Genomic DNA, 24,910 nt, shown 5'->3' with positions numbered 1-24,910 from the left:
GATTTTCTGAATCTTCAATCTATTGACTGCATGGAGAGAATAATAAACGTCCATTAATGTTTTATTATAGCCTTTACATTTATTGTGAAATAGGAAAAATGTAATGCTAAAAATCAGGTTCTGAATGGACTTTGTTCCAATTATATAGCATGAAGCAATACTGGATTTTCATTGTAGATGTATTTTTTCTAGGTTATACTCTAAATTTATATCCATTATAAATTGTAGAACTTATCCTTCCACTGAGTTTTAGGATTGGCTTCTCTTTTTTTCTTTCTTTCCCAGTTATCCCCACTATATTTATTTCTCTCCTATGTGTTTCGTCAATTGCTTAATGTAGACTTTTTGGTGATTTGGAGATCTGTTCCTGAGTTGAAAACTGAATTGCTTTCTTTAAAAATAAAACAAAGGAACACATAAAAAAATCCACACCACATAAGTTCCTTGACTTTCCATTTTCATGTACATATGTAATTGTAACTAAATAATTGGAGATATAGCTTCTCAATGAATCTCAACACCTTAATACAGTATGCAGTTTTTAACTATTCTGTTTATGACTTGATATTATTTGGGCTGTGGCTTGTATAATTATTCATCATTCTTATGAGTATTTTTTATTTCAATCACTTGTAATGAATGTTCTGCTTTATATAGAATTAATATATACCAAAAATAGAAATGCCACTTTAAGGATTTTTTTTAAACCATCCAAATTTTCTTAACAAGTACTGAAATATATATCTCTGGATCCTCATGAACTCCACATACTGTGTATAGATATTACTTAGTAGAAATACTGGACTATATGTTCTGTGAATATGCTATCTTTCTGCATAAGTACCACAGGGAAGCAAAACAAAACTTCCAAAACTTTGACAAGAATTATCACTTGGAAAAAAGAAAAGAGAATTATCCCTTTGTATGATGCTGCAAAAACAAACTTACTTGAAATGCTACTGTGAGTTCATCATTGACATCTTCAGGGCAAATTTTGTCATATACATATTTGGTCACAAGTTATGTATGATTTTGGGACCCCTCCAAACCTAAAATCCCTTACCAAAAGACAGTCAAGGATCAGCATTTGAGTTAATTTTGAAAAACTCTAAGAACGAAAGAAATTTTAAGATTATTGCATAAGTTTGACTTCTTTTTCCTTCATCAGCATATGATATCTATATATATTTCAATGATTTTAATATTTAGAAATTAGCATATTGGATGGTATCATTCTGTAACCAAAAATGAAGAAAATCTTTTCACAAATGTTTTGTTTTAGGTAACATAACAAATTGTTTCCTTTATCTTGTTAATAAATTCTAAATTTAAATGTGAAAAAATGGATTACCATGAACTAAGTTGTCAAATTTAGCCAACAGCTATTTAATACTGAGTTGTCATTGTCTTTTACTTGGCAGATACAGATATTTAAAGAAAAAACAAATAAACCTCTAATACTAATTGTGGGAGTTACACATTTTGTCTTTAATCATCAGTAGTAACTCATATTAACAAGTACAAAAAATTAAATTGTTGACTGTTGCAGGAATAAATAATTATGTTCTGTTTTTAAATTCTGTTGACTGATCTGGAAACAACAATAGTTTTTTTGTTTGTTTCTTTCTTTATTTTTTTCTGAGTGAGCACATGTACATAAAGAGTCACTGTTAACATTTTGGCATAATCAATACAATTTTTTAAAATACTGAGCAATTATAGAAAAGCACTTAGGTTAAGCTATGGAAATAGTGTTGATGGTCATCAATGATGAATGGATAAATAATGTAATTTGTATGTACAATGGAGTAGTATTCAATAAAAAATGAGTGGAATTACACATTTGCATAAAAATGAATGGAATTGGAGACCATCGTTAAAAACAATAAACCAGTCTCAGTAAGTTACGTATCATGTTTTATATTACTTGAGAAACTAAAAAATAAGAATAAATTATAAATGAGAACTGATAAGAAACTAGAAAGTAGATATTTAGAGATGCCAAAGAGAACCCGTGGGGAAGAAGAGGAAAGAGAATAGTGGAAATAAAAATAATTAAAATACTCCATAAATTACAATTAAAATACTCTATATATGCACCAATATGCCAAAATGAATTTCATTATTCTACATTACTACTATGTACCATTAAGGAAAACAGATTGGGACCAAAAAGTCCTATCATCTAGAAGGCTACATTATCAAATTGTCATACAGCAAGGGCTGATAAAGATGTGAAGAAATAAGAGAACTCAGGCATTGCCGATCAGTGTGGAAAATGCTGCAACTACTTTGAAAAAATGAGCTGGTAGTTCCACAAGCAATTAATATAGTTTTCAATTAAACAAACAGTTCTTTCCTAGATATATATCCAAGAGAATTGAAAATATGCATCCACATAAAAATAAATACAAAAATGTTCATAACACAATTACTCATTGTAGTAAAAAATCAAAGGTGAAGACAGTTTAAATGCTCATCAACTGATTAATAAATAAAATGTTAATTTTGTTTATGTAACAACACAATATTACCATAGGGAAAAAAATAAAGCAAATGTTAGTGCTATGATATAGGTCAACTTTGGAAACATTTTCTTAAGGAACTGGCCACCAAAAATCACCAATTGGAAATTCCAGAATAGGCAACTCATTACATTAATATGAAATTAGAGAATAGGAAACTATATAGAGATAGAAATGGTTGGCTCAATCCAGGGATGAGGGGTTGATAGGTTAATGGGGAAATGATACCTAAGTGTTGCAAGGATTCCTTCTGAAGTGATGAAAATAATTCAAATATTCAGTTTTGTGATGGTTGCACAACTTTAAGAAGTTTTGAATTCTGTACTTTAAGAAAATAAAACTGTATAATATGTCTCTATAAAACTGTTGCAAAACATAGGTAGAGGAAATTTGAGACTTTTGTGAGAAAATGGATGCATCTAGAAAATAAAGCGTTAAGTGAAATAAATGAGACACACAAATTTAAATACTGTATGGAACCTCTCACCTGTGTGATGAACAGTGCATATTAAGAGAAAAATGCAAGAAAGATAGATCAAGATGAGGAGATAGACTTGTTGCCACTGGGAAAGTGTCCAGGGGAGCAAAGGTGATGGGGAAGGGAATGGGGAAATAGAATGAAGATACGCCAGGTAGAAGATCCTCATACATTCAGTGAATACTGACATCTGATGCTATAAACATGAACTAAGATTAACAATATCAACAAGAATAAAAAGGGGAGGGGGGATTTAGCTCAGTGATTCTGCCTCGCAAGCACAAGGACCCAAGTTCAGTCCCCAGTACCAAAAATAAATAAATAAATAAAAATTTTAAAAAGAATAAAAAGGGGGAAAGGAGAACTAGAGGAGAAAGGAAGTGACAGAGGTAAGAGGATTAAACAAAGGAGCAAGCTGTGTTATGTACATGTAACAAATTTCCAAGCTGATCTTAGAATATATGTATTTATAAAATAAAAATTTTTAAATATTGCTCAATGAAATCACAGCTATGGATATCTATAGAAAGGAAAGAGAGAGTAAGGCATTTTCTTCCTTGAGAACAATCATCTTCTATGTACAAATATAGCTCAACATGTTCCACCTCCCTGTGCTCTGCTTTGATCTTACCAAGAAAACTTTAGATTATTAATTAAACATTGTACAGGAAAATGAGCAGAATGTGTTTCAGCAGTCTGAACATTTTGGTTCTGGAAGACAATAAGCCAACTTAAAAAAAAACTATTATTCTGATTTTCTAAAAAGATGGTACCTATCTCCTTAAGTTGTTATGATGATTCAAGAGACTTTTTCATATAATGTACTTAGAAAATTATCTCATCTATTGTAAGCACTCTATAAATTAGCTTTCAAAATATTTTATGTACATGTAGGAATTATTTCTAGAAAATCACAGAAGGTTGGATTATTCACTTTTTTATATCTTCTTTGAGGAACAATTTCAGTTCTCTTTAAGGTACTCCATAATTCTTATAAGCTCTCTGTAAATCCAATTCTAATGGTGGTTAACAGTTTGAAGTCTCCCTTGGTTAGATCCAAATATAGGGAAAAGAAAATATGGCGCTTTGCTTTCATCTCAGATTTAACATAGCTTCACACTTTGATCAACTTAGCATAAAATATATGCTAGGATTGTTTGTCTACTCCATCAACATAAAGTAAGCATCAGGTATAATGACAAATGCAATTGGATATTAGGTAATGAAAAAAGTACATAACCAGGTTTGTCTTCTAGACTGGTCATGTGTTTATAAACTGAATTAAATGAAGTTATTATCTAGACATGTTAAACATTTTGGATTTCATAATACAAACAAATATCCAATGTATAGCTGGTAAGAACATTTTCCAGATATTTACATTTCACATCCTGCAGTGATTAAAGCATAGATAGCAAAGCACATTATTGAACTTAAATGCAAAGATCAGTGTTTCATTATGTATAGTGTTACCCTGTAGAATTGTAAAATATCATGGAAGTGCTCTTTCTTTTGTATCTCTATGAAACACAAAGAAGCAAAGGGTAAGAATGACTTTTTCTTATAAATGTCATGATCAACTGGACTATGTTGATCCGTCTACCAGAGAATCAAACCAAGCAAGTCATTGTGGATATTGGTAAAATAATCACACAAATTTACTATTTTGTTTTGTTTGTTTGTGTGGGTTTTTTTGTGGTACTAGGGATCAAATTTAGGACCTTGTGCTTGTGAGACATGCAAGGTGCCACTGAGCTAAATCCCAGGCCCCTGCACAAAAATTTACTTTTATTTTTCATGAGAGAAAAACAAAATTTTAAAACAATTTGAACAACTTATGAAATGCAGTGAGAAAACCCCCCCAAAAGGAAACCTTCAGTTTTTATTTGTGAAAAAATAGTTGTGCATCAAATATGAAATGCTCTCCAAAGACTTATGCATTGAAATCTTGATCTGTAATGCAGCAAAATTCAAAGAAGGGCCTAGAGAGGTGAATGGACCATGAGGGCACCATCCTTATGAGTGGATTAGTTCATAGCTGAAGGCGCTATTAGGAGGTATGGTCTAGTTCAAGAAAACAAATGATGGGGTCATGGTCTTAAATGGGATGCATTGGAATCCCTTAATGTGAGCAATTTTTCTCTGTCACCCACTTCCACTATGGTGTTCTGCCTCATCATGGGACCAGAAGCAATGGAGCTAAGTGATCATGGACTGCGTCACTGAAACTGCAAACAAAAGAAACCTCTCCCCCTTTGATTGGTCCATTTTTTGTCACAAGGTCAGAACACTAATTTGCAAAATTGTATTATTATGCATAAGAAATATTCTTTACTAATGTCATAGTTATGTAGGAATGTGCTTTCTTGAATTGAGATTTACTATTCCTTGTTTATTAGTTTTGTTTTTAATCTCTAATTGTATAATTCTCCATGATATAGGTTATTACCACTCTTAAATACTATATGCCAAAATCTATGAAATTCAATTTATGATTTTAATGTATATTTTCATGAATATAAAAATAGTTTAAGAGGAAATGCAACAATATTTGGCTTTGCATTAGATTTTTTATTATTGAATTCAGATTTTTTTACAAATATAAAGAAGCTATAGCAGGCCCAGTAAAGAATAATTTTAATCATAAGACCCTTATGTTCAATTTCTGTACTTTTTTCTTTGTCATTATGTGATGTTTAATGATAAAATTGCTTGATTATAAATATGAATTAAATTCAGAAATATTAAAATAAACAATAAGAAAACAATATTTTTAACTCAAGCATTAAATATTTTCTTCACATTATTTCGTAATATCTATGAGGTACTATTTTTTAAGCTCCTTGTTTAAAAAGCCTTAGAATGATTAGTCTCTTGCTTAATGTTAACTAGCTAATGAGCAAAATAGAGAGCCATGTTTATCAGCCCACACTCCAAAGAATATAGTAATATCTAAAGAACATTTTTCTTAATTTTCTTGATTTTAATATTAGAAAACTGAACAAATACTGAAGGCTTTGAGGTAGTTTTAACATTTCCTGAAAATTCAGCCCAACTCTTCTAAATTATTCTGTACATATTTTTACTTTTAGAAAGAATGCTGACTATTCCTATTTTCCATACATATTTTATGATTGGGAATCTGATTAATAAGAGAGGAAAATAGTTAGATATGGAAAACAAAATCCAGCACTTGCACAGCTTCCAGATTGGTTGTTAAAGATCTGAGTAGTTTTCATTTTAGGTCATTATTTTTCAGAGGATTATGAAGAAATTAATTGTAAATTCCTCACTTTGAGACAGTAACATGTAGTTCTCTAAAATCGATAAACTAGTTTTATCTTTGTGAAATAAGATGACTTTTAAAAATATTAACTATTAAAAATACTTTATACCTAATATGCATTCATTAATTCATATTTTAAAAGTTGTAAATAGCTGTACAGCTTACAAGATTCTATGTGAATTCTGGAATTCTGTGGGGAAAATGAAGAACTTTTTCCCTGAGAAGAGATGCTCCCCCTTTGTTGTGATGTTGAAAGGTTTTTTTTGTTTTTGTTTTTGTTTTGTTTTGTTTTGGTTTTTTGTTTTGTTTTTTTGTATCGGGGATTGAACTCAGGATCCTGCATTTGTGAAGCAGGTAGTGGCACCACTGAGTTCAATCCCAGCCTTGAAAGGCATTCTAAGATAGAAAACTAGCCTGACAAAACCTCAATCGCACATTAACTAGCACAAATAATCACTAACTGGACTCTCATCTCATTGAAAAGATTCTGCACATAAAGAGAAACCACCAACAGAGTGAAGAGACAACCCACTGTGTGGGAAAAAAAATTTTCACCAGCTGTTCCTCATACAAAGGTCTACTATCTAGAATATATAAAGAAATTAACAGATTTAAACCTCCCAAATTTAAAGACCCAATCCAAAACTGGGCATCTGAAATGAACAGACATTTCTCAAGCAAAGAAGTAGAAATAGCAAATAAATATATGATAAAATGTTCAACATCGTTGGTCATTTGAGAAATGCAAATAAAAGCAATGCTGAGATTCCACCTAACTTCAGAAAAAATGTCTGCTATCATGAAATCAATCAATTACAAGTGCTTGCAGGGTTGTGGGGAAAAAGGAACACTTCTCCATTGATGGTGGGAGTACAGACTGTTGCAAGTGCTGTGGAAATCAATATGGAGATACCTCAAAAACTTGGATTAGAGGCTCAATTTGACCCAGCTATTCTCCCACTGGGTAACTTCCAAAAGAATTACAATAACTATTCAACAGTAATATGTATGCATCCATGTTTATAGAGGCATAGTTTATAATAGCTAAAACTTGGAAACAGTCCAATTTCCATCAAATGGTGACTGGATAAAGATGGAGTACCATTTAGCCATAAAGAATGAGAAAAGAGAGACATTTATAACTGAATGGATGCACATCAAGGCCATACACTTTTTTTTTTTTTTTGGTGGTGGTGGTACTGGGGCCATGAATTTAGGGCCTTGTGTTTATGAGGCTGGTGTGGTGTCACTGAGCTAAATCCCCTATCCTGAGGCCATAATCTTAAGTGCAATAAATAGGACACATATATATAAATACCGAATTTTTTCTATGGTGTGAGAAACTGAAAGTGTAAATAAGGATCAAAATATAAAATAGATACTGTAAAACAGGAAGAGGAGGTCCAAATGGGAAGGGGAAGGGGAATTGGGAGGTGTAGGGGAAAAGAAAGAAGGGAAAGGAAAAATATGATAAAAGGAAACAACAGAAACAATTTTTGTTTGTAAGGAGGGAGAGGTGGAGGGGTTGAAGGGAGTGCAGGGGAATGGGGAAAAATAAAAACTAAGACATATCATGTAAAGATACAAATTCCCAATGATGAATGTCATCATATTCTAGACCTAAAAGGTACCAATAAACTTAATTAATTTTATTTAAAAAAGAAAACTAGCCATTACCTTCGCATCATTGCATTCCAACATTGAGAATATAATTACCATAATTGTAGGCTTGAAACAAGTATGGTAAGGAAACTACAAGTAATTACAGTGAAAAAAGAATTGGTATGATACTTTAAATTAGAAATAAAGCACAGGGCCAGGGATTTAGCTCAGTAATTCTACTGCCTGCCTTGCAATCGTGAGGACCCAAGTTCTATCCCTGGTTAAAAAAAAAAAAAAAAAAAAGACAGAAATAAAGCACAAAATATAATTCATGTACCTACTCAATGGATAAAGTATAATATAATTAAACTTATGTTAATTGAAACATTAATCCTTATTCCTTTGCTTTTGACAAACAAAAAAAAATCAACTTAATCACCTTAAAAAAGTCTGCTTCCTCTAGGAATTTCGTAGAATTTTCAGTCTATTGGCTTTACCTTTGCAATCCCTGGGTGGGCGGCCTAACCTAAGACACATTGCATAATATATAAAAGAATAAATTGACTAAAGATGTTAAACATAGAAAATATATGTTAACATTAAGATATTTTTTGAGTGATGAACTCATTTATCATAATGAAAAATGTCTTCATGAAGTCTTTGCTTAACATAAATTACAATAACTTTTAAATAGAAATTGAAATGATGACTTTTCTACTTCCTTGGTCAAAAATTTCATTAAAATGTTAAATTATAATTTGACTTCAACTATATTTTTGTAATTATAATAATATTACTTATTTTTTACTAAACCTCTCCTTCACATACTTTAATTTTAAAGTGACAGTTAAACTGCACATTTCATAACCTTTATCCCAGTAAGTTTCCTTATTTTGCTCACTTACACTTTCCACCAGTAAATAAATACAGCCTTTGATAATGGTTTAATAAAATAATTAGGCTCTGTTTCACTGAGTTCCATAGCCTCTTGAACACTTTGCCACCAGGACACAGTATTAAAGGTTCTGTCATAATGGATTAAATGTTGCATTGCTTTTCCAAAAATACATTCCTGCCTGCTTGGAGGAGTAAATTGAGACAGTTCATGAAATTACAAAGATGCCTCTGCTTACAGACTGATTTTTATGATACTTCAGATGTTTTTGTTATTGCTTTGGTTGGCATTGATAATTCAAATGAAATATATTTCTATCTTTCTCCCTCCAAAAGAAACATATTGCTATTACTATAGATTCTTTCCAGTTACTCTTCATTGTTGTTATTAGTTTGTATCTGGTTCAATGAATTTTATTTACAACCATCTAACTGTATTAGAAAATGAGTATAGTGAAGCTAACACAAATGGTGAAAATAAAACATGAAACATTTACAATAAACTGCCTTTGCAGCATGTTTTACAAAGCTCAATGAGAATAACAGCAAAAAAAGAAAATAGAGTGCACTTTTTGATCAATGACAAAAGATCTTAATCAATTTTATTATATACCAAAATCTTCTCATTTAAAAATTTTAAAACTTCTATGTAATATTAAACTCTTTCCCAATGAAATAATTTTTTCACAAATTACTATTAAAAATAATGAAACACTACAGTGAATATGAAAAGTTACTCCCATCCTTCTTTTCAATTATTTAATGTGCTGCTTATAAGCAAACTTTAAAAGGAAGCCATCAGGTAGAAAATATCTCCTGCCCTGTGTATTTCTAAAGCACTAATTGCCTAAATCAAATGATATCATATGCACACTATATGTGTGTAATGCAGTACCAATCTGAAATTTATCATTTTCCACTAGTTAATGTTTACTAAAGATTATATTTTTGAACTGTTCATATTTTATATTATGCTCACCTTTTTTTAGATTTTTAAATGTAGTCATCTAAATTGATTTTTACATTTTGTGCATTCTAATGAAGTTTTGGCTTTGAGAAATTGATCTGAACTACAATAAATTGTTTTAATACAAGATGAAAAATGTTAAGCAGCAACAGGTCAATACTACAATAAGCACACAAAATTTCAGTAGTATAAATTTGTCACATAAGCTATGTACATAAACTTAAGATTCTATCCTAGTTTTCTCAAAATGGGCTTTTCCTCTACCTAAAGTATCTATTTCCTGTGGGATTTTTGAACTTGTGAATCTTGTCACAAGAAGCTGCAGCTCTGACTTTTGTGGATGTTTCTAATTCAATATCACAATAGACTCCTGGGCTGGGAATTTAGCTCAGTGGTGCCCTGCCTGTCTCCCAAGCACAAGGTTCTGAATTCAATTCCTCGTAGAAAAAAAAAAAAAAAAAGTAATATCACAACAAATTTCTTTCCTAGGATCTTAGAAGAGCAGCTGATTAGAAATAACTATGATGTGGCCAGGGATTTGGCTCAGTGGTTCCAGTGCATGCTTTTGCAAGTGTGAGGACCTGAGTTCTATCCCTGGTACCAGAAAAAAAAAAAAGAGAAGTAACTATCATGATTTATTCAATAATTATGCATTGAATATGTAGAACCTGCAGAAATGCTACAGAAGAAAAAAAAAGATTTACTTTTATTATCCATAAATTTATAATTTAATGGTGACAGATTAAAAAGTTATTAATAAAGTACCACATACTAGGTGCTATGTGAGTATAAGCAGTTATAAGTGACATACATTGTAAAGGAAAGAGCAAAGTGAACTCTTAAATTTGGAAGAATGCACAGGGTATTGTTACATTGATGTAAAATATAATGATGAATAAGATTTTTTTGCAATGAATGTTACAAAGGGAGATAACATTTGATCCTTAAACAATAACATCTTTGACTTAAATTACTACTAATTTGGCAGATTAGTAGATGATCCCCTAAAAAGAAGTTCTTCAATACTAAGGTACCTGTGCCTTTAAATAATAAAGGATGACATTTTCTGTGTCTCAGAGGAGCTTGATATAAAGAGAGCAAGTTACAAGTTAATCAGTTGACTGTGGCGAACATAACCCCTACAGTTAAGACCGATTCCAATAAGTATACTTCCTCTCGGCTAACAGAGCCAAATCACTATGTTATTGTTCAGATTTAGCTTTAACACCTGACAGTCGAATAACTATTTTATGCTCAAAAACATTGCCGTTATTTTTGGTAAAACCTCAAAATGAATTAATTTCCTAGATATCTCAATAGATATAAATGAAAAAAAGCAACATTTATTCATTTAAGAGAGAGGTGCTTAAAACCAGGCACATGCCTGTAATCCCAGCACTGGGAGGCTGAGGCAGGAGAATCACTGTGAGTTCAAGACCAGCCTGGGCTACATAGTGAGTTCCACAGCAGTCTCAACTACATAATGAGATTCTGTCTCTTAAAAAAAAAAAAAAAAAAGTAAAAGAGAGGTGCTTAGAATAGAATATCATTATGGTAAGGGAGTGGCAGGTCTAGAGTTATTGTTTAGGAACTGTGTGATCTTAGGCAAGTCTGTAAGTGGGAATGGAAACAAAATGTGTCAGTAGGGTCCTGAGAATTAAGGAACATTTGCATATTAAAAATTAATGTTTGAGAAATATCTGCTCATTTCAGATGCCCATTTTTGGATCGGGTCTTTAAATTTGGGATGTTATTTATGTATTCTAGGTAGTAGACCTTTGAGGAACATCTGATAAAAAATTTTTCCCACATTGTGGGTTGTCTTTTCACACTGTTAGTGGTTTCTCTTGCTATGCAGAAGCTTTTTAATAAGAAGAGATTGCACTTGTTGATTCTTTGTGCTAGTTCGTGTACATAAAATCTTGGCTCATAAAATATTTTCCTACATCAGTATCTTCTAGAGTTCTCCCTAACCTCTCTTCCAGCCAGTTTAGTGTTTCTGTTTTAATATTTATATCTTTAACCCATTTCAAATTTAGTTTGGTGCATGATGAGAGATATAGGTGTAGTTTTAAGCTTTCATAAATGGATCCTAAAAGTGTAAATAAGGATTAAAGGTACAATAAATAATGTAAAATAGGAAGAAGAGGTGCAAAGTGGAAGGAGAAATGGGAGGGGTAGGAGAAAAGAAAAATATGAGTGGAATTAACATGAGAAAAAAAATGGAAACAAAGTCTTCCTAGATAAGGAAGGAAGGGACTGAAGGGAGGACAGGGGAATGGCAAAAATAAGAACTAAGATGAATTATGTAAAGGTGCTAATTTCCAATGATGAATGTAATTACACTCTATACCTTAAATGTACCAATGAAGTTAATTAATTAAAAAATAATGTTTAACAGTATTTAGCGCCTAATGATTATTCAATAAAATTAATATGATCATATTCTCCTAAAAATAAGCATAAAATAACAGATAATATTTTATTGTGCATCTATCCACATATGTTACACCAATATTACTTTATCAAAATTATTAATAAAATTATTAATATGGCTAATTTGTGGCACTTTCTTTGTAAGTATAAAATTGATTATTTTCTATTTCAAATTAAGTACTTTTTCTGATGAATATGGAAAACTAAGAGTAAAGACAAAGAAAAATAATCGTAGAACAACCTTAACTTATACATGTTAATATTTTTATGTCATTCCAAGTGTTTAAATAAATTTCAGATATTCTTTTTCTTAAAAAATAACTTGGGGGGGGTGCTGGGGATTTAGCTCAGTGGTTCTGCCACCTGCCTCACAAGCTCAAAGTCTTGAGTTCAATCTCCAGTACCCCCCAAAAAAGAAAAAAACTTGGAATTTTACTGAAAATTACTGATTTCTAATATCTTTTTTGAATTAAAAATCAGTCAACATATTTTGATATATTAAAACATGATTTTACTATACATGTTTAGTACCCCTTAATGTCAAATACAGTCTTAAGAACTTATAATTATTTTTTGTTCTCATTGAGTTTATTGTTATATTTAAAGTACACAGTACAGTTGCATTTATCATTGAGATTTCACCTCACCCCAGATACGATGGCTGCTATCAAGAAATCACCCCATAACAAATGTTTTTAGGCTGTGGGGAAAAAGTAACCTACTCCATTGTTGGTGAGAGTGAAGACTGGTGCACACCACTGTGGAAATCAGTATGGAGAAACCTCAAAGAAATAGGACTGTATGTTTCACTTGACCCAGCCATCCTCCTGCTGGGTATCTTTCTAAAAGAATTAAATAATTTTATCACAGTAGTACATGCTCACCCATGGATATAGCAGCACAGTTTGTAGTAGCTAAAAGTTGGAAACAGGCCAATTGCCCATCAGTTAGAGACTGGCTAAAGAAGATGTGTTTTTTCTATAAAATGGAATACTATTCAGCCATAAAGAATGAGAAACTAGAGTCATTCATAGGAAAATGGATGCATATTGAGGCCATATGCTTAAGTGAAATAAAAAGACATACATGTGTAAATACTGAATAATTTCTCTGGTGTGAAAAACTAAATGCTTAAATAAGATCTAAATTGTATAACTGACAATGTGAAACAGGAAGGAAAGTGCTAAAGGTGTAGGAAAAATGGAAAGAGTAGGGCAAAGAAAATAAGGGAAAAGAAAAAAAGGAAAAAAGGAAAAAATGGAAACAAAATATTTGTAAATGGGGGGGGGTGATGAGTGTACAGGGGTATGGGAAAAAATGAGGACCAAGATCTGTTATGTAAAGGTACAAGATAGCATGGGAACCAGCTCAAAGAATCAACAACTGCTATCTCATTTTATTAAAAAGCTTCTTCACTGAAAAATAAACTACCAAAAGAGCTAAGAGACAACCTACAATGTAGGAAGAACAAATTTACCAGCTGCTCCTCAAAGGATTATTATTAGCATATATAAAGAAAATTCAAAACTCAAAAATTCAGGACACTCAAATATAAAGACCCAAATCAAAAATGGGCATCTGAAATGGACAGACACTTCTCAGACAAAGAAGTAAAAGCAGCAAATAAATATATGAAAAAATGCTCAACATCACTGGTCATCTGAAATATATAATTATTTTTATGTATATCATTATTTTATACAAAATGATTACTCTATATTAAAGGCTAAAATTTGCATCTTCTTTTTCAATTTGATAGATTAAATTATACTTTTACTCCATAATAAATCGATGCCTTCAATGAGACATATTGTACCATATAAAGCTTTAGCATTATTCTCAAAACATTGTCATTCCATATAAATGGTATATATTTTCTTGGATATAATTATTCATTTGTCTTATCAATATCATAACCATTATAAAAACCATTGTATAACCATTATATAAAAGATTATAACTGCATGTACTTATTGCCTTTAGTGGATATTTTTGGAGCTGTGATAGTATCATCAGTACATTTTTGTTTTAATCCACAGTTCCTGATACTTAAATCCATCCTTAAGCCACACAATAGAAATTGGCTTGCTTTATTATTAATTATTATTATTATTATTATTCATTAAGTTTATTGGCATATTTAGATATTCAATATGACATTCATCATTGGGAATTTGTACCTTTACATGATATATCTTGGTTCTTATTTTTTCCCCATTCCCACATCTTTTTATTTACAAAGACTTTGTTTGCACTTTTTCCTTTTCTCATATTTAATCCTTTCCCTTCCTCCTCCCCCTTCCGGAACTGGCTTGACTTAAACTCTTCCTAGTTCATAAGCCCCTCTTCTTTGCAGAAGGGTCTTGCCCCATACCCTTTATGGATAATTTCCCTGCACATAAACCAAGGTGAATTTGAACTAATACACCATGCTGAGTCTTGCCAAAATTACACCTGATCAGTCCTCATAAAAGCTCACAAAGATAAGGGCTCAGAGAACTTCTGAATAGCTGGATAGATGGTGGATACCTAGAGGTGGACATACCTGGAGAAGGTATGTAAATGAGCACCTTTGCCCATCTCTATCCTCTGTAATATCCTTTATAATAAACCAGTAATCTGAAGTATTTTCCTGAGTTCTGTGAATCATTAGAGAAAATTTATTGGGCCAAAGGGAGGATTTGTGGGAAACTTGACTTATAGCAAATGGATCAAAAGCACACGTGAAAACAATCTGACATCAGAAATGCATGGTAGAGAAGGAGGTGGTCTTGGGAATTAAGTCTTCAATCTGTGGAAAATCATTCGATATTCAGATGTATGATTTCAGAACTGAATAGTAGGGGACACTCACATATTGTTGGCTGCTTCACAATTGCTTCCTTGGTGGTGGGGAAAAATCACAACTTTTGAGATAGAGGAAGTTAACTAGGATGTGAGTATGTAGTAGAATTAAATGAGTTTATTTTTTCCTGGTGTATCTTCAGTCCCTCCCCATACTCCTTTTGCTGTCCCAGAACAAGCATAAGAACACAGGTGTGCAAAAGGTGGCTTGCGGCCCTTTCCACTTGCCATAATATGAAATCAAACTGTTCTGTAATTCACACCCTGAAGCACTGTGTGGGATATGGATGAATTACAAATGAGACCCATCTTTGTTTAGATCCTTCTACTAAATACTCTGCTCCACTTTCTACTTTTTCCCTCTGTGAGCTTCTGTGTTAGTCGCTTTCTTATGTTGGAACACAATACTCAACACCTGCAACTTAGAAGAGGCCAGGTTCATATTGGCTCACAGTTTTAGTCTTGATCAGTCAGCTGTAAGGCAAAAGAGCATAGTGGAGGGTCTGGGCAGAAGACAGCGCTGCACCTCTTGGCAGTCAGGGAGCAGAGAGAAAAACGAAGAGTCGTGGAGGGGGGAAATAAGGGAAAATAATGCCTTTTCACATCAGTCCCCCTGTAACCTGCCTCTTCTTACCATGCTTTACCTCATGATGAGCATTTTGCACCTCTGAACAGATGAGGTTTGGGGGAACATTCTAGATCTAAATCACTATAGTATCTTGTCAATAAATCAAGAGAGTGACCATGAGGCTCTATTTCTGTAGAACTATAAGAACATCACCCCACACAAGATAAGAAATCTTTCAACTTTCCTCTTTTTCTATGTTGCTTCTGCTACTGCAGTTCTACATAAATTCCAGAAATACTTTACAAGTCTATTTTAAAAAACAAATAGTAAACTATATCTTTGGTATTGTATTGATTCTATAGGTCACTTTGTAGAAAATTGAGAACTTAAGAACACTGACTATTCCGTTAAATAAACTTGATCAATTATTCCATATATTTAATCTTTAATTAAAAACCTACAAGTGTTTCATGTTTTTGATGTATAAGTTTGGGGCATATTTTACTAAGTGTAACTGCAGTTCATAGTTTTGATACTGTTAGAGATAGTATTAAAATTTTTCTTATGTCAAGGGTCCATTGCTAGAACATAGAAATGCCACTGATTTTTTTGGTACAGTTTATGTTCTGAAACATTAAGAACCATTTTACTAAGCATAGTATTTTTGTAGATTACTTATGATTTTCTATATAGACAATTATATCATCATTGGCTCAACTCAATTTTATTTCTGACGTCCCTCTGTGTACATGGCCTGGATATTTATTTGTTACTTATTTGACTTACTGTACTGAAAAGAACTCTAGTTTTAAACAAAAGTAGTAGGAGCAAGCATCCTTCTCATGTTCCCAGTAGTAGTGGGAAGATTCTAGAAATAAACCAAGAAATATGGAATTAACCATATTTTTAAAAATTATTTTTATTGTGCTAAGGAAATTGCTTTCATAATTAGTTAACTGATAGTTATTATTACCATTGGTGAAGAATGTATACTATCATATAAAATACATTTATGAAAGTTTGGATTCTCATATGACTTTTTAATTCATTTTCTTGCCTATTTTCATAATTACAGCTATTAACAGATATTAATTTTAGAAATTAATGAATTTCTAAATTAGAATTAATTTCATTGTGATGCTTCAATATATTCATTTTTATTATTTGATCATTTCCATCTTCTGATCTACCTTTCCTTTCCTTTACTTTTTTGATAGTAGCCATTTTGACTCTGGTGAGAATTTCAATGGAGTTTAATTTTCATTTCTCTTATAGCTAAAGAGTTTAGGCATTGTTTCATGTATTTATTAAACATTTGCACTTTTTTGTTGACATCACTTCCCAATTTTTTATTAAAATACTTGTCGTTTGGTTGTTGTTGATGTTCTTAGTTCTTCACATATTCTAGATATTCTAGTTTTCTGCCAAATGAATAGATCTAAAAGGTTGTGTTCCCATTCTGTAGGTCACCTCTTTCCTCTGTTATAATTTGCATTGCTGTATGGAAATTTTTTATTTTGATGTACTCCACTCATCTGTTGTTGCTTTTGTATCTTAAGCTATTAAAGTTCCATTCAGGAAATTATTGTCTGTGCCAATATCTTGAGATATTCCCGTATTTTTTGTTGGTAGTTTCAAAATTTTGCATGTTACATTAAAGTTTAATCCATTTTCGGTGGATTTTTAAGCAGAGTGAGTGATGAGGGTTTAGTTTCAACCATGTACATGTAGATATCCTGTTTCCCTAGCAGTTTGCTGACGTTCCTGTTGTTATCCTACATATATTTTTGACACCTTTGTCTAAAATTAAAAAACTGTTGATACATAGGTTTGTTTCTAAGTGTTCTACTCTGTGCCATTGGTCTCTGTGTCTATTTTTATGTTAATGTCATTCTGTTTTTGTTGTTGTTGTTGTTAGGATTCAGTAAAATGTTTTTAAATCCAGCACTGTGATGCCCCTAGACTTGTTTTTCATACACAAGATTGCTTTAGCAACTAAAGATCTTTTATGCTCCATATGCATTTTTTTCATTAAGTTTATTGGTACATTTTAGATGTACAATACAATTACATTCATCATTGGGACCTTGTGCCTTTAAATGATGTATCTTGGTTCTTATTTTTTCCCAATTTCCTGCCCTCCCTTTGCCCCCTCCCACCCCTCTACTTATACAAACTTTGATTCCATTTTTCCTTTTCTCATAGTTTTCCCTTCTTTCCTTCCCCCTACCCTTCCTACTTCTCCTACTCCTTTAAACCTTTTCTTCCTATTTCCCATTATCAATCATGCGTTTTGAACCTTATTTATACATTTAGATTTTCAATCCAGAATAACTATTTGGTATTTACACATGTGTGTCCTATTTATTTCACTTAAGAGTATGGCCTCAATTGTATATCCATTTAGCTATAAATGTCTCCAGTTTCTCATTCTGTTTTTTTGTTTGTTTGTTTGTTTGTTTTGTTTTGGGCTACTGGGGATTGAACTCAGGTCCTGCACTTTCAAGGCAGGTAGCAGAACCACTGAGTTAAATTCCTGGCTAGTTTCTCATTCTTAATGGCTGAGTATCACTCAATTTCATAGAAAAACTACATATTCTGTATTCAGTCTCCAGTTGATTGGGCTGTTTCCAAGTTTTAGCTATAAAAAACTGTGCCACTATAAACATGAGTGCATATATATCACTGTGGTATGATTATTTTAATTCTTTGGGAAATATAACCAGAAGAGAAAGAACGGTCAAATGGGACTTGTTATCATAGTTTTTTGAGGTATCTACATTTTGATTTCCACATAGGTTACACCAGTCTGCACTTACAACAACAATGGAGAAGGATTCCTTTCTCCCAACACACCCCAGCATTTGTTGGTGGTTGAATTCTTTATAGAAGCCATTCTTTCTGGGATGAGGTGAAATTTCAGTGTTGTTTTCATCTGAATCTCTTAAACGACCCATGATTTTGAACATTTTATGCATTTGAATATTTGCTGCTTTTACTTCATTGTCTGAGAAATGTCTGTTCATTTCAGATGCCCATTTTTGAATTGGGTCATAATATTTGGGGTATCTGATTCTTTTTAGTTCTGTATATATTCTAGATAGTAGGAAATAGTAGGAACAGCTGGTAAATATTTTTTCCACACTAAATTGTCTCTCAGATCAAGAAGATTCCAGTTGTTGATATTTGTGCTAGTTCCCATGATACTGAAGATTTTTCCATAAAATATTTTCCTATGCCAATGTCTTCAAGAGTGCAACATAGAAGTTTAGTTTATCTTAGAGCAAGTTTAGTGTTTCTGTTTTAATATTTAGATCTTTAATCTAATTTGATTTTAATTTAGTGCACAGTGAAAGATAAGGGTCTAGTTTTAATCTTTGGCAGGTTTAAATCCAGTTTTTCCAGCACCATTTATTAAAGATGCTGTCTTTCCTCTGGTGAGGATGGTTGGTTCCTTTGCCAAAGATGAGGTAACTGAGTATGTCTGAAGTTGTTTTTCCATCTTCTAATCTATTCCACTGATCCTCAGGTCTGTTTCTTTGCCAGTACCATGCTGTTTTTATCACAGTGGCATTGTAGTATGATTTCAAGTTGGGGATGGTGATACCCCTGTCATATCTTTGTTGCCTAGAATGTCATTTGCTACTCTAGGTCCCTCTTGGTTCCAAATGAATTTTTGGATTGCTTTCTCTAGTTCTGTGAAATATACTTTTGAGATTTCAATCAGGATTGAAATGCATCTGTATAGCAGTTTTGGAAGTATGGCCATTTTCACAGTGTTGGTTCTTCCTATGCAGGAGCAAGGGATGTCTTTCCATTTTCTTATATCCTCTTTGATCTCTTTTTTCAGAGTGCTACAGTTTTCATTGTAGAGTTCATTTGCTTCCTTTGTTAGATTGCTTCCTAGATATTTCTTTTTTTGAATGCTATTATGTAAGGAATTGTTTCCCTAATTTCTTTCTCAGTGAGTCTGTTATTTAGGTACAAAAAGGCTTCTGATTTTTGAGTGTTGACCATGTATCCAGCTACACTCCTGACTCTGTCAATTAAGTCCAGAAGTCTTCTGGCACAGATTTTTGGATCTTCTCTGTTTAGTATAATATCATCAGCAAATAATGACAGTTTAACTTCTTCCTTTCCTATCTGTATTCTTTTTATTTCTTTTCCTTGTCTAATAGCTGTGGCTAATGTTTCCAGAATTATATTGAATAGGAGTGCTGAGTGCACATCCTTGTCTTGTTCCTAATTTTAGCATGATTTCAGTTTTCGACCATTTAATAGATGTTGGCTGTTGGTTTTTCATAGATACCCTTTAATCTAGTTGAGATAAAGACCATCTATTCCAATTTTCCATAAGGTTTTTATCATTAATGGGTATTGGATTTTGTTGAGTGCTTTTTCTGAATCTATTGAGATGATCATGTGGTTTTCATCCTTAACTCTGCAATATGGTGTATTACATTTATTGATTTATGTATGTTGAACCATCCTTACATCCCTGGAACAAAACTGACTTGGTCGGGTCTCCATTTATATTTTTAAATTTTTGCTTGTAGTCTGTGAGGAATGACTATAAATATACTGAAATCGTTGACTTCTTATAGCTAAACAAAAATTCCATTATTGACCTAAATCCCAAGTAATAATATATTGCAATTTATAGTGTTGGATTTCATTTGATAAAAATTTTAAAGATATCTTGCATCCCTATTTGAGGGATCATTGTTTGTAATACTTATAGTTACTCTTATTTCTGAGTGCATTCTGAGATTTTTATATCAAAATAATCGTGGCTTTGGAAATGAATCATAATGTGTTATTGTCTACTTAATATTTGAGATAGTTTGAATGTAGAATGTGTTTTTTGTTGATAGTTTAGTAGTTTTCTCCAGTGGAGCCATCTTTACCTAGAGTTTACATTTTGAGAGCCATATCTTCTATAAATTCAATTTCTCAAATACGCATATTATCACTTAAATTCTGTATTCCTGTTGAGTGTGGCTTTGCTAGATTCTATCTTTTCAACACTTTTTCTATTGCACAGAAATTGTTCAATGTTTATAAAATTGTATCATTATTTTAACATCTGTAGAATTCCATACTGATAACCTCACTAAATTTTGGAATTGGCAATTTGTGTATTTCCTCTTTTTATCCTAATCATTCTCGCTATAGCTTATCAACATAGTTTTCGAAAAGATCCAATTTTATTACTATTCTGTACATTCTAAAATACAAAATTAAAGATGTAATTATACATATGTAATGTGTACTCTACAGAATATTTTAAAATGCATATATATGCATTAGAGAATGAGTAATTTTTAAGGTAAAAATAACATTCTACCTCATATACTTATCATTTTATGATTAGTACACTTAATACTTATTATCTTAACTTTTTCCCAAAATACAATATACTGTTATTAATTGTAGTGCTTATGTTGTACACTAGATCTGCTTAGACAACATCTAGTAGTTTTGAAATTTGAGGTTTTATTTTTCATACTTTAAATGTGTCTCACCATAAAAACAGAATAAAGTCCAACACCATATGATTATCTCAGTAAACTCAAAGTAAACATTTGATGAAATTCTACATATTTTATGACAGAAATGCAAAAAAAAAACCCTGTTATCAAACTTAATAAAAGTCTATATGACAAGACCCAACCAAATATGCTCATGCTAACTTTCTTTTATAACAATAACCTGAGATTATTAACACATATATAGGAAAGGCTGATTTTGGATCACAATTATGGAGGTTCCTGCCTTTGATCAGTTGATCCTGGGAAGGCAGCACATCATTACAGTAGCATATACAAAGCACATTAGCAGGCCTTGTGTGCCAGAGAGAAAAAAGCAAAAGAGGAATGGAGACAGATCCCCAACCGCCATTCAAGTGTACACCTGCAATGATCTAAAAACTTTAATAGGACCACTCCTTAAATTTTCTCCCCCACCCCTCAATAACATTATCCTCAGAACCAAGTCTTTGTCCCCACATGGACATCTGGGGATCATCACTATCCATGTTCTTTAAATACTCAACAGTGTATTATTAAGGACTTTGCATCTGAGATCAGGAAAAAGGTGAAGATACTTAATCTTACCACTTTTATTCTAGGATGTGTATATAAGCGCTAGTCAGCCCAATTAGGTAAAAGAAAGAAATAAAGTATACCCTGATATGAAAGGAAAAAGTGAAATTATCTCCCTTTGCTGATGATATAATCTGTAAAACAAAATCCTAAAGACTCATACTACAACCTGTTAGACTTGAAAATTTAAGTAAGGAAACAGAATATAATATCAGTTTACAAAAACAAGTAGCATTAATATACAGTAACAATAAACTATCTGAAAAAGAAACTAACAAAACAATATCGTTTTGATGGTATCAAAAATGCTTTGAAATAAATTTAACCAAGTAGGTAAAAGATTTATACATAAGAACTATAAAACATTGATGAAACAAATTGAAGAAGTCCCACTAAATGAAAAGATATTTTAAGATTGTGGCTTTAAAAAATGAATATTATTAAAAGTTTCATACTACCCCAAAATATCTATAGGTTTAATGCAATTTCTATCAAAATTTCAATCTTTAAAACAATTTTTTAAAAGAGTTCCTAAAATTCATATGGTTATTCTGATTGTTATTCTGTATGTATAATCATTAATTTTATAAGGACTTATAAGATAAATAAAGGATTCTGATGATGGTTTAAAAAAATTCATATGGAGCCAGAAAAAACACCAAATGGTCAAAGCAATTTTGAGAAAAAGTAACAAAACTGAAGGACTAACAAGCTGAATTTCAAAATATATTGTAAAGCCATAGTAACCAAAACAGCATTGTGTTTTCTTACTAAAATAGAAAAGACACACTGCTTATTGGAATAGGATAGAGATACAGAATAAATATATACAGCTGCAGTCAACTGATTTTATGCAAAGACACCAAGAATGCACAGTGGAGAAAAGGTATCTCTTTAGTAAATGGTGCAGGGTTAACTGGCTATCCACACAATGTGAAAAAATAAAAATGGATACATCTCTCCTTCCAAATATAAAAACCAACTTAAAACAGACTAGACTTAAATATATGTCTTTCACTTATGCTTAAAGTGTGTTTCATTTTATGCATACTGATTAATCTTGTGTTTTTATTTCAGACATTGAATTGTTTTATTTGTATCATTCACATTTTCATGATTATTGATATGGTTCTTTTTCAATTAGTTCCATTTCTTTCTCCTCTTCTAAATGGTGAATCTAGGTGAAAAGACTCCATTGAGTCAGTCTTGTTTCTCTCATAGTATTGATTTTCAGATTAGTCTTGCTTGCCAGGTAACTATTTTGTCAATTTGTTTGTGTTAACCCTGGTAAATTCTGCAGTGAAACATTGTAAAAGAGTTCAAACTTTCCCATAGGACAAAGGTCACACTATATTTCCATTTAATTTATATAAATACTGTAACTCTCAGTTGTTGTCCAGCTACATCTGTCTTTACTAAATAAATACCAACTATCCCATTACTCTTCCATGCCTAGTGATCCGTTTTGGAATGCCCATACCAATGCAATATAATGAAATGTTTTCACTTCAGGCTATTTTTCTAGGTAATATATATGAATTTTATGCAAATTTTTTAAAAACTTCAATTTTCAGCATAAATAGATTAATTCCTACAGTTGTTTCTTTTTCCTTAGCTTAATTCTTGGACTAGATAGTTGTTCCATGACTTTAGCTCTCTAATGAATCCAAAATTTGATGTAAATTTGCAGTTGAGCTGTTTTAATTTTTAAATGGAGTATCAAATATATTTCTAGCATTCTTGTTCCCAATCTTAAGTATTTATTTTTCTTCATTTAGTTTTGTTTTTTGAGACAAGCTGGACTTGCTCTCACTGTGGAGCCCAGGATGGCCTCAAATTCACATGGATCCATGTGCCTCAGCTTTCTAAGTGCTGGGAATATAGACATGTGCCACCACACCTGGCTGTGCTTAATTCTTGACTCCACATTTTTCTTCAAACTTTACAAAATATTCAACACTTTCACTATGTTTCCAATTAGTTTTTTGGGTTTTACCTATAAGGTTTGTATTTATGTATGTAAAATGATGCTTTGGATTACAGAAAGTATGTGGAATTAAAGCCTTATGTTTTTAATTGTTGATATAGATAGCTTATCTAAATTTTTTAGAGTGTACAAATATGTAAGCAACAAAAATATGAAAAGTATCTAAAAAATGGTAAAGGTGTTAAGAAATTTCAGTTGCCATTCAATAATTTATACAATAATAATGTCAGTCTAATTTATTTGTAATTCATAACATTTACTCTTGATTGTACATGAATGATGTAAAAGGAGATCATAAAATAATTATCTTTATATTCATTCTTTTCTTTTTCTGATAATGTATTTATGTAGGTAATTATGTTTATGCAATTGGATGTCTGTAATTATGTGTCTTGAATTCTCAAGTATGTTGATTATGCCCAAAACATGCTGTAAGCAGTGCAGGCTGCAAAAAGTTAAATCCCTCAAGTGCATCTGACTGAAGCTATGTGACTCAGAAAAGGATCTCCTGAGCTATGCTGTAGCGAGCAGGTTAACATGACCTCCCTGCTAATGGCCACAGCCAGACCAGAGTAATGGCCTAACAGCTTTTGGGCTAATAGGAGATAACATCCATAGCTGCTGAGGTCAGAGTAATTGCACCCAAATTCCATTCCCACAATTAGTGCCTTCATAGCTTGAAGGACAATGCTCCAATTACTACCATATAGTTTATCTCTTTTGTTCCTAATTTGAAAATGCTCTGACTTCTCTTTAAAGCCTTGGCTACATTATTTTCCATGCTAATTTCACCTACCACACATCTATACATGTATTGCACCTTCACCCTGATTGATGAATGATAAAATTCGGTGGAAGAGAAGGACCAGTGCCTTTTGCCAAATGAGAATTGGCTGTCCCAGATCATATTTTCTCTTTAACTCTGTTTTTAAAGATTTTTTTCAACCCTACATTGCACACTGGGTATGTGGGGACTAGACACTTATTGCAGGAGTAGTTGGCAATGAAACATATTTCCTAAAGCAAAATTCATACATCTGGAATCTATATTTTATTAATATCTATAGAAAAAAACATAAGATGAAAATAACTACTTCTTTTGGGAGTAATACATGCATTCTTTTCTAGGTATGATGCAATCATTTATTTTATTTTTTCATTACTTTATTGGTAGATATTAGTTATACAATATGTTGACATTAATTATTGGAAGTTTGTA

Source organism: Fukomys damarensis, unplaced genomic scaffold (genome assembly GCF_012274545.1).
Source record: "Fukomys damarensis isolate Sample0158 unplaced genomic scaffold, DMR_v1.0_HiC HiC_scaffold_6, whole genome shotgun sequence".
NCBI classification, from domain to species: Eukaryota; Metazoa; Chordata; class Mammalia; order Rodentia; family Bathyergidae; genus Fukomys; species Fukomys damarensis.
Note: the sequence above shows the minus strand (reverse complement) of the source record.